At 37.6% G+C, this 16616-nt stretch overlaps 1 pseudogene; it reads right to left on the bottom strand.

Annotated features, from left to right (window-relative positions):
- Positions 1-662: 662 nt before the first annotated feature.
- LOC100613142 (olfactory receptor 4A8-like) lies at positions 663-12269 on the bottom strand (annotated as a pseudogene).
- Positions 12270-16616: the final 4347 nt, after the last annotated feature.

Here is a 16616-nt window from a genome sequence, read left to right as displayed (position 1 = left end):
TAGTTTCCACAAATCCTTATGTTTAGCTCCTAGAGTGGGACATATCATTTGAGGTTGAGGTGCCACTATACCGCCATGTTTCCAGATAATAGGAACTCTTGCCATACTTCTTACTATTTCTACCATCTGACCATTTTGTTCAGACCAGCTGAACACAGTGTGGCTGTGGGACACAGACTGAGAGGTGCAATTTAAGCTAAACATCCCCTTAGGGGACCAATCAATAATGATTCCATAGGAATCGGTGTGCAGCACCTCTACCAGTTCTGCAATGCAACCTTCTGAAACAAGTATGTTCATTTTTTATGGCCAGGTTCAATTTTGTTTGCAAATGAGTTTTTGAGGGCAATATGCCTCAATTATAGGAGCAGATTCATTATGGTAAATACTGAGATCAGAAAGCATGTGCAACTGTGTCATATAGTGACTACATCCAGGCATTATTGTTAGCCAAGATTGATAAATATGTCAAATAAGTATAATTGTTCTGTGTGTCAGCCCTTGTTGAAGAAATACTCATGGCAGTGGTGATCACCGCTATCAAAGCTACCATTAAATTACTCATTGTGACTGGTTGTCCTGCCTTCCTCAGGTTTTCTTCTGCCTTCTGTGACAGCTTCTCGATCTGTCCCCAAGTGGGTGGCTGTGTTCAACGGGTGTTGCTAGTGACAGTTGGGGTCCTTCTCAGCTTCAGTCTTGACATGGCTGCAACTGAGGGGTCCTCGAGAACCTCCTGGAATCTCTTCCACGGCATCTGGCTCATGATAAGTTTTTGGGTTTCTTGGTGGTATCAAAATCGGCTGTTGATTCAATCCTGGAGAAACACAAGCATAACCTCTACCCCAAGTTATTATTTTACGTATTTCCCAACTTTTTGTTATCGGATCTCCCCACCTAACCAGTTGTTCTCCTTCTGTCTTTGCAGCTGGTTTCTGTAGATGCTGCTCAGCTGCTGATAGCATCTGGCCTTAGGCTGGCTCAAAAATTTAAAGTTAATAATGCTAGATTCAATTGCATATGGGGTGTCCCATAGTCCCTGTTTTCCTCCCTCTGCTTGTGCAACTGCTGTTTCGGGGAGAGATTCATTCTTTCCACTCTGGCTTGTCCTTGAGAATTATATGGGATACCAGTAATGTGTTTAATTTCCATATAGAGAAAAATGTAGCTAGATCTTGGCTACTATAGCCTGGGGCATTATCTGTTTTAATAGAAGCTGGAATGCCCATCACCACAAAACACTGCAAAAGGTGATGTTTAACACAGACAGAAGACTCTCCTGATTGGCGGGTAGCCCAGACAAAGTGAGAAATGGTGTCCACACATGCATGTACATAAGCTAGTCTCCCAAATGAGGGAATGCTGAGTTGAAAAAAATTAGCAAATCTAGAGTCTTTTCTGGATCTATTCTATTTATTTGAGCTTATGGACTTGCTTTTAGATTAGCAGGATCTCTGCCTCAGCTTCTTTCGTTAATTGCCAAGGGCTAGTGAGACTAGGATCTCCTCTAAGGATAGAAAATAGATTACTCATGGCATAGGTAGGAATGCCTAGAGCAGGTCGTATCCAATTCATGTCCCCTAGTGATTTTAGCAAGTCATTTAATGTTTTCAATTGATCCCTATATATGGCTACTTTCTGTGGCACAATGGTAATGTCATTTACTGAGGTCCCCGAATAGGAGTAAGGAGTAGTAGTCTGAAATTTGTTAGGAGCTATAATTAAACCAGCATGAGAAATTGAATTTGGGAAGTGATCATAACATTGGAATAATATTTCTTGAGAGGGGGCAGCACAAAATATATCATCCGTATAATGAATAACATAACACTCTGAAAATTTTTTATGAGTAGGTTTAATTGCTTGCCCTACATAAGTCTGGCAAATTGTTGGACTGTTTAACATGCCTTGTTGCAACACTTTCCAAAGAAAATGCTTAGCAGCCTCAGGTTGTTTACTGTAGGAATTGTAAATGCAAACCCTTCACAGTCTTGCTCAGCTAAGGGGATAGTAAAGAAACAGTATTTTAAATATATGATGATTGAAGGGTAATTTTTTGGAATCATAGCAGCAGAAGGCAATCCTGGCTGCAATGCTCCCATAGGTTGTATAACTGAATTAATGGCTCTTGAATCAGTTAACATTCTTCATTTACCTGATTTTTTCTTAATTACGAAAACTGGAGAATTCCAAGGGGAAAATGTTGGAATAGTCCCAGGTTGTCCATCAGGCCCTTCACAATGCAAAATATAACTACTTTAATATACTTCAGGGGCTTTAACAACTCCAACTATGGTAAATTGAGCAATTTGAATTGGCCACATTGATGGCCAGTGCTGTAGAAAAATGATTGAAATGTCCACTCCTGTATCTACCAAACCTTTAAAACCTTGAAGTTTCTTTCCCTGAGTAGTTATTTCACAGATAGGACATTTATCAGTAATTTGATTCACCCAATAATCTGCTTTGCCTTATTTATTGGTGCTTCCAAGTCCTCCTGTTTGTTTAATTTCACTTTTCCCCATTTCCACATACAGAACAATCAGGAGCTGTGCTATACGCTCTCCTGGCTCTGCTTTCCAGGGAACATAAGTAGATATAACAATTTGAATTTCCCCATTGTAATCTGAATCAATGACTTCTGTATGTATTTGTACTCCTTTTAAATTTAAACTAGACCTTTCTGGAGGTAATCCTATCATCCCCACTGGCAGGGGTCCACAGACACCTGTTGGGACCTTTTGCGGGGGTTCCCCAGGTAGAAGGCTCACAGGTTTTGTACAGCATAAATCTACTGTGGCACTACCAGCTGTGGCAGGGGACAGACATTGTACAGGGGTGAGGGAATGGCCTGAGCTGGAAATGCCCCAGTTTGGAATGGGGCCCAGGACGGGCCCCTCATGGCATTTCCCAAATTTAAAAGAAAATTGCCCAATGTAGCTATAATATTTCCCTGTTGAACTGGGGGCTGTATCCTAACAGGAAATTGCCAGGCCTCTAAATCACCCTCACTTCTAGCTTGCTGAATTCCTGCCTGAATAGAACTGAGAGTGGCTGCTTGGGGTGATGCTTGAACAGTCACTGGGGCAACTACTTTTCACCCAGAAAAGTAGTGTCCTCCAGAAAAGAAAGATCTGGGGGTCAGGCCACTCTGTTTCATCAAAATAAGGAGGGGGTGCAGAAGGGTAGGGATGAACCTTTTCCTCTTTTTCCGCTTTAGCTTTAGCTGGCAAACAAACCTGCTCTGTTACTTCTTCTGTTACTGCATTATACTTCCCTTTCTCCTCATCATTAGTGTGAAAAGGTTCCAAGGTGGAACGAACCAGAGCCCACACTTGTCCTATTGTTACCCTGATGCTTCTGAGCTCCCCTTCTTACTCACCACAGGGATTGCTTAAGAGTACTCAGGTATCCTCCAGCTTAGTTCCATGTTCTCCAACCATCGCTCTGGTGACCCTTCAACCTGGGTTCAAGCCCCACATATGGGCACCACTTGCCAAGACCAGCTCAGTCGTGGAGACCCTAACCCAGTGGCACTAGAAGAATTAAAGACACACACAGAAATATAGAGTGTGGAGTGGGAAATCAGGGGTCTCACAGCTTTCAGAGCTGAGAGCCCCGAACAGAGATTTACCCACATATTTATTGACAACAAGCCGGTGATAAGCATTGTTTCTGTAGATTATAGATTTACTAAAAGTATTCCTTATGGGAAATAAAGTGATGGGCTGAAATAAAAGGATGGGTCTGGCTAGTTACCTGCAGCAGGAACATGTCCTTAAAGCAGAGATCACTCATGCTATTGTTTGTGGTTCAGGAAAGCCTTTAAGCAGTTTTCTGCCTTGGGTAGGCCATGTGTTCCTTGACCTCATTCCAGTAAACCCACAACCTTCAGTGTGGGCATCATGGCCATCACAAGCATGTCACAGTGCTGCAGAGATTTTTTATATGGCCAGTTTTGGGGCCAGTTTATGGCCAGATTTGGGGGTCTGTTCCCAACACCCACAGGCAGCCATCTATTTTGCCTTTATTCATACCAATATCCACAAGATCCACTTCCACACATTCCTCCAATTCTTGCCCATGCATATTACTTAGACTCTGCAATTTGTTAATCAAATGAAATATTTCCTTCCAGAGCAAAGCCATATTTCCCACTTGAACTCTAGTGACACTGAAATCTAAATACTGACCTAATTGCAAAAAGGAACATCTCTTGGAAAGGGTGTGAGGCCTTTGATAAGGTGACTTTCTGCAGCTTCTACAGATATTGAAGGGGCTAACATCTGAGGGTCGTCTACTAACAGCATGCCCAGCAACTGGAAAAATGTAACCTTCTTTCCTAAAGAGAGGGCAAGGTAGTACATTCTCAAATCTATCACAGCCTAGCTCTTATGACACTTGAATCCATTTTTTTTTTTTCATATACACATGGAAACACCTTCTTTAGGATTCTCTTCGTGGGAGAAACTTAGAAGAGAAATGTTGAGAGACAAACTATGTCTCTTGCCACCATGGCCAATCATGTAGTTGTAACTGCTATTTACCATCTTATTCCTTCATTGCCAATTCTATTTCTCCCACTTCACCTTCTACTAGCACCACTACTGATCTCATAACTGACTTAAAGATGTGGCTTAAAACTTCATCACCAAAATATCTCATTCCTGTTCACTGTACACATTCAGAAATGGATTCTTGTACTTTCTCACTTATTATCACAAGTGGACAAATGTGTGATAAGATGTGCCCATGTAAGTCACCTGGAAGACAAAAATATCATTCCCTGCTACCATCGTGTTGTAATACCTCGATTCCACATCATAATCAGGTAATTACCACTGCCACAGTTGTGAAAATATCCTTCTCTCAATGACTACAGAATCCAATGCTTCTCATGATAGGAGAGCCAGATTTAATCCAACATGTGATTCACAGGATACAATGAACAAATAAAAGTGCTCCTTCATTAAATAATTAATCAATTTTATGAACTTAACCTGAAGCTTGTCATAACATTGAATTTTACATTTACGTTAGCCAGCAAATAAATATCCTTACATTTCAAAGTAGTTTGAATTTGGTTTTCTGTCATTTGTAACAAAAACATCTTAACTGAAACATCCTCAATTTAAATATGTATAGGAAAATGAAGGAATGTATAAGTCCTATTATTTATATATGTATGTATATATGTGAAACAGTACTGCATTATTTTAACTGTTATAACATTATAATCTGTCTTATCCAGAATGGCTCATTATTCTTTCAAAATTTAATTGTAATTTCCATAATTTTATGCTTCCAGATGAACTTTTACAATCAAAAGAATATTGTGAATAGTTCAGTTTTCTGTAGATAAAAAGGCAAAATATGTTTACCATCTTTCCCCATGGATGTATACTTAGCACACTGCCATAATTTGGTGAAATTAAATTTAGACATAAACATAATCAAAATGAATAAATTCAATTTGATTTGATTAATTAATTCATTGATAACATCATAATAGTTGATTCCTCAGAAGAAGCTTGGAGGAGTATGGGAGTGAGAGTAAATATCACTAGTCTAGTGTGACTGATCATTCTAGCAAAAATACAGAGCTTGGACTAATCATGCAATTTCCTTAGAACAACATGGTCCATAACCATCAGAGACATTTTACAAACCTTACCAAATACACCACTCTCTGGTTCACATCCTAGTATCAGAAAAGAAATGACAATTGTTCTAGAAGGTGTATAATTTATAATTGGAAGTTACACATGCAATGCCATTGGAACCCAATAACCTTAATGCCCTTTTGTTTTCAGAAATGTCTAGTATATGAAGATATGCAACCGTGGGACTCCAGCAAAAGCCTAATTCTGCCTCCCTATGATGAACATTGGGATTTTGCATTCAATATTCATAGTACAGTGGCCAGAGGAAGCCCATTTGTAAGACAACTACTGAGAAGTGGTTGGACTTTCACAGAGACACAAATTAATTCATCATTTTTGCTCTCGATGTCATGGGTGATGTTAGAGGGCCAATTACAGAAAGATAACATAGCATGACAAAGTTTCTTAATAAAATGGAAATAGCATATGGAGAAAGGTTCAAGGAGGTGGTTCTGAGAATTATGTCATATTTATAAGCATAATTTTCAGAACAAATAGAACCTCTGATGGAAGTTTTCACTCCTGCTGATCACTAGTATCAATGAAGTTATTCATTTCCAGCTAAAGAAAATGAAGATATTTAATTTCCTAGTGGAGATTCTCATGTTGAAGAGTTTGATTCATATGAAAATCTGCTGAAATTCTCCCAATGAAGAGTAGAACCTTGGTCCAAGAGGGTAAAATTAAGTCCTCTGGATGACCATATGTATGAGGAACATAACCTTTAGTTCATGCAACATTTTGTTTTCACTCTCGGAGCAATATCTGAATATTTCCTGAATTCTGTATTGTAACCTCACCATTTGGTCCGGCAGACAAGATCAATGGACAACCAAGAAATCCAGCAACAGAGAATGCTATTATGGAAAGCTTACTAGAATTCTAAGGGAAGATTAAAGTGTGTGCTATAGGTCCTCCAAAGAACTTAGGTTTTCTCTCTTTTTAAAAAAGGAAGAGAAAGAGTTTGTCCCAGGATTTTCAAGCAGCCACTTGGATATATGAGATGAATGACATATAAGAAGAATAATGACATGTTCCACTAAGTTAACCAAAACCAGTAATATGATAAAGACTAAGATACTATAACAATAGCCGAAACACTGCTTTAAATAGCCTTAAAGAGTAGTTCCTAGTGCCAAGAACTAAAACAGAACTTGTAGGGTTACTACAAAGGACCAATAGCCATAGCTCCCAGTGATGTCAAATGGATTTATCTTGATTAGACTTTTAATAACACTTTGAGATTCACTTAACCTGTGATCCAAGCCACAAATGAAAACACCATTAGGCTATTAAAATAAGACATGGCCTACCATTTTGATTCCTCAAATCTCATTGAATCAACACACAAATTTTCTCATGGCCAGTGGGTATAAATGAGCTAAGAAGTACATCACATAGGCTGGGCATGGTGGCTCACTCCTGTCATCCCAGCAATTTGGGAGGCCGAGGTGGGTGGATCACCTGATGTCAGAAGTTTGATACCAGCCTGACCAACATGGCAAAACTCTGTCTCTACTAAAAATACAAAAATCAGCCAAGTGAGGTGGTGCATGCATGTAATCCCAGCTACTTTGGAGGCTGAGGCAGAATTGTCACTTGAACTCAGGAGGCAGAGGTTGCTTGAGCCAAGATCATGCCACAGCACTGCAGCCTGGGGATTAGAGTGAGATTCTGTCTCAAAAAAAAAAAAAAAAAAAAAAAAAAGAAGTACATCGTGTAACAATTTATACCACTTACAACCCACATAACAATGGCTTAATCAACAGATGAATTTGGTTTATATACATAATAGCTAAAACGAAAAATCATGTCAGATGGGAAAGGAGCACAGAGATGGGTGGTCATGTCTAGAATTGACAATATTATTCTTTACACGTGACATTATCTTGTCTCCAGAGAATAAAGCCCCTGTTCCTCTCATATGTGACATGAAGTCAGCTAACACTAGGAAAAGACAATCAACTCCTTCTCACTTGAATGGGTGCAGCAAATGCTTCTGTTTACACAGTTGCATAAGAACAAATTAGAACTATAAAAAGGTGAAGACATTAAAGAGAAAGAAAAGGAGTAGCCCAATTGGTAAAGGACATCTAAAAAGACTATTGTATAATCCTTAATTCTGGGATGTACACATTAACGCTGAGACATGGATATTCTTGAGTTTCAACAGAAATCTGAAGCATTTACTACATCACTCTACTATGGCAGAAATCGAACTTCAAACTCTTTTCCAACACCCCTTGCACTAGCGAATTGCTGGAATTTCTTCTCACTCAATCTCTTACATATTTTGTGTTGGGGATAGCTAAAGGTAGTCTCAGCCTGCCATGTGCAATTCAATAATGAGCTCAGTATTTGAGGGATGAGAAATGTCATAGCCAGCAGACCTGTATTATAAAAAATGCAAAAAAAAATTCCTCAGGCTAAAAAAAAAACAATATGACATGAAAATTATAATTTATAGAAAAGAATTCAGAAAACAGATATAATACAGTGGGATTAAACAGAGATTCTTTTTCTTTCTATTTTTAGTTGTTTTATAAACATTTTTCAAAAAAATTAATAACAATAATTTATATTAATTTCACAGATCAGATACAATCTCCCCAATAAAAGCATGTCAAAAAAAGATAATATATTCAGAAGTTAATAATATGCAGCATAACATATACAAAACAATTTCAAAGTGCTATGGGATGTTAAGTAGAATGACACTTTCAAAAGATTTTTCATTTCTATTGAGAAACTGAGTCCTGCCAACAGCCAGCATGGAAGTGGATCCTTCCTCAGCCAAGCCTTCATATGAGTATCTAACACCAACCAGACGATAATTACAGATTTGTAAGAGATCCTGAAGCGCTGGAATCTGCTAAGCTATCCTTAGTTTCTTGAACTACAGAAATTGAGACGTAATAAGTACATAGTGTTTTGAGCCTCAGTTTTAAAGTAACATTTATATGGGAATAAGTAGCTCATATATCTAAAAATTCTTCAAATATTTGGAAATGTGGCAATAAAATTTTGATAACCTATGAATCAATGTAAATGTTCTAATAGAGATAAGCAAATATTTAGAACTCAAAACTAACTAAAACATATCAAATTGTGAGATGTAATTAAAACAGTACCGAGAGGGAAATTTATAGCTATAAGTGTTATATTAAAGATAAATGTTTAAAAGCATGCATCTGAGCTTTCATATTAAGAAGAGTAAATTAAATCCAAGGTAAGTAAAAGAAAAGACATAATAAATATAAGATCAAAAATCAATAAAATGGGTAACATTAAATAGATAAAATCAAAATAGTCAAAAGTTGGTACTTTTATAATACAATTGATAAACTTCTAGCAAGAATGATCAAGAAAGAGAAAAGAAATAGAAATTCATGTTACCAATATCAGACGCTTTAAAAAAATCATCTTCAAATAGGTTTTTTAGACTTTAAAGGGATAGAAAAGGATGGTTATGAAAAACATTATTTTAATTAATTTGGCAGCTTAGATAAAACAGTAAAATGTAAGGAAAACCCAACCTTCTGAAAATGACCCCAAAACAAATTGAAAAGCTAAACACTCCTATATCTGTCCAAGTAATGAATATTCTTGTTTGTGGATAATATGATATTGTCTCAGAGAACTGTAAAAAGTCTACAGAGATGGGTAGAAATAAGTGACAAATTTAGCACATTTGTAGGACTTGAATGTCAAGTTAAAAATACAGTTGCATTTGTATATACTAACAGCAATAAAATTGAATTTTTTAATTAAAAAACTGTTAAAGCATCTGAATGAACACATAAATACTTAGGAGCAGATGAGTAAGATCCCTATACTAATAACTACAAAATTTTTCAAACACAAACATAGGAAATAGTTTAAAACACCTAATAGATACATTGTATTGAAGAATTAGAAACCCAACTATTAAGATAATATTTCAGTCCAAGATGATTTATAGATTCAACTCAATCTGAAAAAAAACTCCCAACATATACCTTTTCAGATGTAGACAATTGTTCTGCACACTGCTCTGCAAAGTGACTTTTCCTCTTCCCCTTCAAGGGTTATCATCTGTTTCTGTAACATTTCAAATCTGCGATGGCTATGTGACCACTCTCAGCAATAGAAGATGGTGCAAGTGACATTGTGCCAGTTCTGGACATAGCTCTTAATTAGCCAGACATCGTCTACTTTCTACCATGGGGAACTCTTAGTGCCATGTAAAAAGCCTGACTATCCTGCTGGAGAAAGCTTGTGGTCCTTCATCTAAATGGATAGGAGGAAGGACTCAGTGGATCACTTCCAGTCATCACTTCCAAGATACTATGAATATGAAGCTTTCCTGGACCCTACAGATGACCCAGATATCAGCTGAATAACAGTGAGCGACTTCCTTCCATGGAACATGAAGCCGAAGAAATACCCAGCCAGCGACTGCCTAAATTCCTAGCCTATAAAATTTGAAGATAAATAAACTGGCGATTGTTTTAAGTCACAGAAACTGTGGAGCCTTATACTATGCAGGAAGAGATCACCAGAATAAAAAGTAGCACCTATAACTATGGTGCTTCCATAACAACAATTTAAAGCATGTGGCATAGGCTTTAATAACAGAAGCTAGATGACACTTAGAAAAATCTCCTAGACAGTGTAAGTGATGGCTGAAAAGACAGAAGTAACTTAGAGGTGGGAGGGAGTGACATTTTATCTAGTGCCCAAAAGGTTTGGTGATACTGCCACATACAGTAATACAGAAAACAGGAAGTATACTTAATTGAACAGGTGGATCCAGTTAAAATTTTCAAGTACAATATTGAAAGCTCAAACTGTTTCTTATAGTGTTGTATGATATGATAAGACATAGATAAATATATGAGTTAAAAAAGTAATTTGAATTTTCAGGAAGAATGTACAAGAAAAATAAAAGAGCCCAAACTTGCTGGTTTCAAAAATAAAACTGGTTTCCCTTTCCAGTCTCCCCAAAGATCTAAAGACTCAATGTAAGTAATTTCACCTAGCTTCTGATTGAAAGCCAATGCCACATGCTTTAAATGTCATAATAAATGTCATCTCAAAGTTGTCAATGAAAGATTCTTTGAGAAGAGATCGGAAATATTTTAAAGTGTGTCTCACAAACCCTACCAATTAAATGAAAATAATTCTAAGACTCCTATGGGAATTATCCCACTGCCACACACACAGATTCTCAGCTCAAACCCAAGAAGAGTCAGATGCAAAGATCTTTGTAAGTGTGGCTCTTGTATAATGTTGTAAATGCCAATTTAAAGAAGCAGAAATATCACAACGTTTTTAAGGAAATTGCACTGAAAGAAGCACCTTAGCCTTTTCTTGTGAAGAGGAGTGCCTATTTTTGGTTATCTACACCTCTCTTCCTTCATTGTATGCTGAGGATGTGAAAGAAAAATCCTGTCTCTAGTTCATAGATCTTAAAATAGAGAAGAACCAGAATAAAAGAGCTGTACATTAGAAATTGAACCCATAGAGTTTCACCCACCCTACCTCTGGATATAGAATTTGAGATCCTGGATGTCAAATTGAGGCCATGATGGGATGAGATGCTAATTGAGCTGTGAGCTCATAAATCCTGCTTTCCCACTCTAGGATCCCTGAATTGCCATTACAAGTCTGACAATCTCATTGGAAAGATCTTGTCTACATACCCCGTAACTACATGAAGAGGGACACTCTTATTCTATTTTTTTTTTTTACACCAGAGGTTTTTTATAGCATTTTTCATGTCTGAATTTTTCAATGTGTGTATTAAAGGATTCAACATGGGTGTGATAACTGTATAAAACACAGTCATAAATTTATCAATGGGAAAGTTAAAAACATGTCTAACATACATGAAAATACAGGGAACAAAAAAGACAACCACGGTGATGTGGGAGCTGCAGGTAGACAGGGCTTTATGCCTCCCTTCCTGACTATAAGTTTTAAGGGAGTTTAGGGTTATCCCATAGGAGATTAGTAGAAGGGTGAAGACAACCATACAGATTGCTCCACCATTGGCAATCACAGTCAGTGCATGCCAGTTCCAATAATGGGTACACGTCACAGATGAAATGGTCAATGACATTGGGGCCACAGAAAGGGAGGCTGCACACAACAACAATTTGAAACAGAATGCACTAAACCGCTGAACCAGGCCACCACTAACAGAAGGATGCAAACCTGTCAATTAATGATGGTCAAATAGGGCAGTGGATTATGGATGGCCACATAGGGATCATAGGCCATCACCATCAGATGTAAGACCTCAGCACCACCAAATAGGTGTTCTGTAAAGAACTGGCCCATGCAAGCTGGGAAGGAAAGAGTGTTTTTATCATAGAGTAAGTCTATCATCAGTTTGGGTGAAATCGCAGTAGAATATGCAGCATCCATAAATGACAAGCAGGCAAGGAAGAAGTACGTTGGGGAACCCAAGGAGGGGCTGCCAATAATAGTCACCACGATAAGCAGGTTTCCCAAAATAGTCACAATGTATATGAATGAAAACATTACAAATACTGCTTTTTGCCCATCAGTGTCTTGAGCAAGACCCAAGAGGACAAATTCTGTAACATTGCTAATCTGGCCCATTGACTCTTCTTTCAGTCTTGTATCAGAGTTGAGAGCTCAGGAGAAGAGGACCTGTAATGACATTGTGAACAGGAATATCAATATATCCATTAGGTTACTGAGTACATCATTATTATATCTTCAACAGTGGTTTATACTCAATGAACATTTATTAAATCTCTATTGAGTTCCTCTTCCAGTGGACCCAACAGACCCTCCCTTGATAATTCTATTTCTCCTAAGAACTGGTGTTAGGCCAACCGGTTAAAAAAATAAATCTGTCTCTATATCTTAGTAGGTATTCTATAGAAAAGAGTAAAGATACAATTATTCATATGTTTAATAATTCCTTACCTAAAATATGTTACTTCATGACCCAGAAATCAGCTATGATAAAAAGGTTCCTGCTCTCAAGAAATTTACTCTCTAGTGGTTGTGATAAAATTGAAATAAGTAAATTGGCATCAATTCAGCCCTTTCAGTTTGTCGTAGTTGTCGTATCTTTACAACACGACCTGTGTAGCACCAGAAATAAGATCTTTGATGTGTCTTACTCAGTACTATGGCATTCCATTGTTAAACCTTTAGTCCTTCACATCTCAAAGATGTTTAGTCTTCATGACTCTCTCATTAAATGTCATGAGACTAGACTTTGAACTGTATCACAAATTAGTTAGCAAACTGTTCTCTGTAACAATTACTTAGTCAGAATGGCTGATTGCTTTCTATGGAGCTGTATATCTCTCCGCCTTATTCTTGGCTATGCCACAATTCTTACCACATCTGCATACACTATCCTGATTTTCAGCAGTTAATATTTAACTGAACTGAACTAACTCATAAATAACACCAACTACCATATTCACAGCTAGTATTTTTTTTTTCAAAACTTTTGAGGTGAACTCGGTAGTGAGGGAGGAGAAAACAGATTGAAAAGAGAGGTAGACAACTGTAGGACATGGTTTTGCTCATAATGTTAATTAGGTACTGAGAGCACTCAAAAATAGAACCTCAGCATCCATATTTTAAAAGGAAGCATACTCAAGGGAAAATTCCAATCTTAATGTAAGAAGGCATAGGTTCAAGCCACTTTCTAAATGTAATTACAAATCTGTCGCAGTCTGCTAATTGGAAAACAGTGGGATTGAGCTAGATGAACTAAGCATCCTTCTCAGTCAAATTACCTATGATACTATTAGTGCAGCCCTACATTTTTCATATTTTTATTATTAAATAACAATTTTCAAGCTTATGACAGTTACATGAAAATATTAGCCTGTATATGTGAGATTTGACAAATACAGTGAGCAAATAATGATTGTATGTTTCTCATGCACTGTGTACCTATTAAAGATTCAAGACTTCTTGGGAGGAAGGACAGAGCACTGTGGTAAATAATGTGGACCCTGGAGCCACACTGCCACTGCTGCAATCCCAACTTCACCAATTACTATGTGACTTTGGGCCACTTAGTCACATAGTGACTAAGTGCCTCACTTTCATTATTTATAGAATGAGGATAGCAATAGTCCATACCTCTTATAGTTGTTATTTTATTAAAATAAAGTAAAGTGTCTAGAACACTGCCTGACACCTGATAAAAGCTCAATAACTGATGGCTATTACTAGTGATCTTGAATGCTTCACTGTGAAAATTGGATTAGAAAACTCATTCAGATCTTTGCCAACTTGATAAGATTTATAGACATAGTCCTGGAAGAAATGAATAAGATACCCACACCTTCTGAACACTATGGGGGAATACATACAACAAAATGGTATGTCTTAGGAATTATACATTTAATTATATATGAGCAATAATTTAATGGTGAAGTAATGTTTCTTGATAAGAAGCAAGCTGAATTACAGGAAAAATTGGATCTATCATCACAGATAAAGCTAAATATTCAAGATGAAATAAGAATCAAATAAGAAAACAAATTATAGTTTGAAGTCACATAGTGTGATGCCTCCAGCTTTGTTCTTTTGGCTTAGGATTGACTTGGCGATGCAGTCTCTTTTTTGGTTCCACATGAACTTTAAAGTAGTTTTTTCCAATTCTGTGAAGAAAGTCATTGGTAGCTTGATGGGGATGGCATTGAATCTATAAATTACCTTGGGCACTATGGCCATTTTCACGATATTGATTCTTCCTATCCATGAGCATGGAATGATCTTCCAGTTGTTTGTATCCTCTTTTATTTCATTGAGCAGTGGTTTGCAGTTCTCCTTGAAGAGGTCCTTCACGTCCCTTGTAAGTTGGATTCCTAGGTATTTTATTCTCTTTGAAGCAATTGTGAATGGGAGCTCATTCATGATTTGGTTCTCTGTTTCTCTGTTATTGGTGTATAAGAATGCTTGTGATTTTTGTACATTGATTTTGTATCCCGAGAGTTTGCTGAAGTTGCTTATCAGCTTAAGGAGAGTTTGGGCTGAGACAAAGGGGTTTTCTACATATACAATCATGTCGTCTGCAAACGGACAATTTGACTTCCTCTTTTCCTAATTGAATACCCTTCATTTCCTTCTCCTGCCTAATTGTCCCAGCCAGAACTTCCAACACTATGTTGAATAGGAGTGGTGAGAGAGGGCATCCCTGTCTTGTGCCAGTTTTCAAAGGGAATGCCGTCAGTTTTTGCTCATTCAGTATGATATTGGCTGTGGGTTTGTCATAGATAGCTCTTATTATTTTGAGATACGTCCCATCAATACCTAATTTATTGAGAGTGTTTAGCATGAAGGGTTGTTGAATTTTGTCAAAGGCCTTTTCTGCATCTTTTGAGATAATCATGTGGTTTTTGTCTTTGATTCTGTTTATATGTTGGATTACATTTATTGATTTGTGTATATTGAACCAGCCTTGCATCCCAGGGATGAAGCCCACTTGATCATGGTGGATAAGCTTTTTGATGTGCTGCTGGATTCAGTTTGCCAGTATTTTATTGAGGATTTTTACATCAATGTTCATCAAGGATATTGGTCTAAAATTCTCTTTTTTGGTTGTATCTCTGCCCGGCTTTGGTATCAGGATGATGCTGGCCTCATAAAATGAGTTAGGGAGGATTCCCTCTTTTTCTATTGATTGGAATAATTTCAGAAAGGCTACAGTAACCATAACAGAATGGTACTGGTACCAAAACAGAGATATAGATCAATGGAACAGAACAGAGCCCTCAGAAATAATGCCACATATCTACAACCATCTGATCTTTGACAAACCTGAGAAAAACAAGCAATGGGGAAAGGATTCCCTATTTAATAAATGGTGCTGGGAAAACTGGCTAGCCATATGTAGAAAGCCGAAACTGGATCCCTTCCTTACACAATATACAAAAATTAATTCAAGATGGATTAAAGACTTAAACGTTAGACCTAAAACCATAAAAACCCTAGAAGAAAACCTAGGCATTACCATTCAGGACATAGGCATGGACAAGGACTTCATGTCTAAAACACCAAAAGCAATGGCAACAAAAGCCAAAATTGACAAATGGGATCTAATTAAACTCAAGAGCTTCTGCACAGCAAAAGAAACTACCATCAGAGTGAACAGGCAACCTACAAAATGGGAGAAAATTTTCGCTACCCACTCATCTGACAAAGGGCTAATATCAAGAATCTACAATGAACTCCAACAACTTTACAAGAGAAAAACAAACAACCCCATCAAAAAGTGGGCAAAGGATATTAACAGGCACTTCTCAAAAGAAGACATTTATGCAGCCAAAAGACACATGAAAAAATGCTCACCATCACTGGCCATCAGAGAAATGCAAATCAAAACCACAATGAGATACCATCTCACACCAATTAGAATGGCAATCATTAAAAAGTCAGGAAACAACAGGTGCTGGAGAGGATGTGGAGAAATAGGAAGACTTTTACACTCTTGGTGGGACTGTAAACTAGTTCAACCATTGTGGAAGACAGTGTGGAGATTCCTCAGGGATCTAGAACTAGAAATACCATTTGACCCAGCCATCCCATTACTGGGTACGTACCCAAAAGGACTATAAATCATGCTGCTATAAAGACACATGCACACCTATGTTTATTGTGGCACTATTCACAATAGCAAAGACTTGGAACCAACCCAAATGTCCAACAATGATAGACTGGATTAAGAAAATGTGGCACATCTACACCATGGAATACTATGCAGCCATAAAAAAAGATGAGTTCATGTCCTTTGTAGGGACATGGATGAAATTGGAAATCATCATTCTCAGTAAACTATCGCAAGGACAAAAAACAAAACACCGCATGTTCTCACTCATAGATGGGAATTGAACAATGAGAACACATGGACACAGGAAGGAGAACATCACACTCTGGGGACTGTTGTGGGGTGGGGGGAGGGGGGAAGGA

This window comes from Pan troglodytes, chromosome 9 (genome assembly GCF_028858775.2).
Source record: "Pan troglodytes isolate AG18354 chromosome 9, NHGRI_mPanTro3-v2.0_pri, whole genome shotgun sequence".
NCBI classification, from domain to species: domain Eukaryota; kingdom Metazoa; phylum Chordata; class Mammalia; order Primates; family Hominidae; genus Pan; species Pan troglodytes.
The sequence above is the reverse complement of the archived record's forward strand: the minus strand, read 5'-3'. Positions and strand labels throughout refer to the sequence as shown.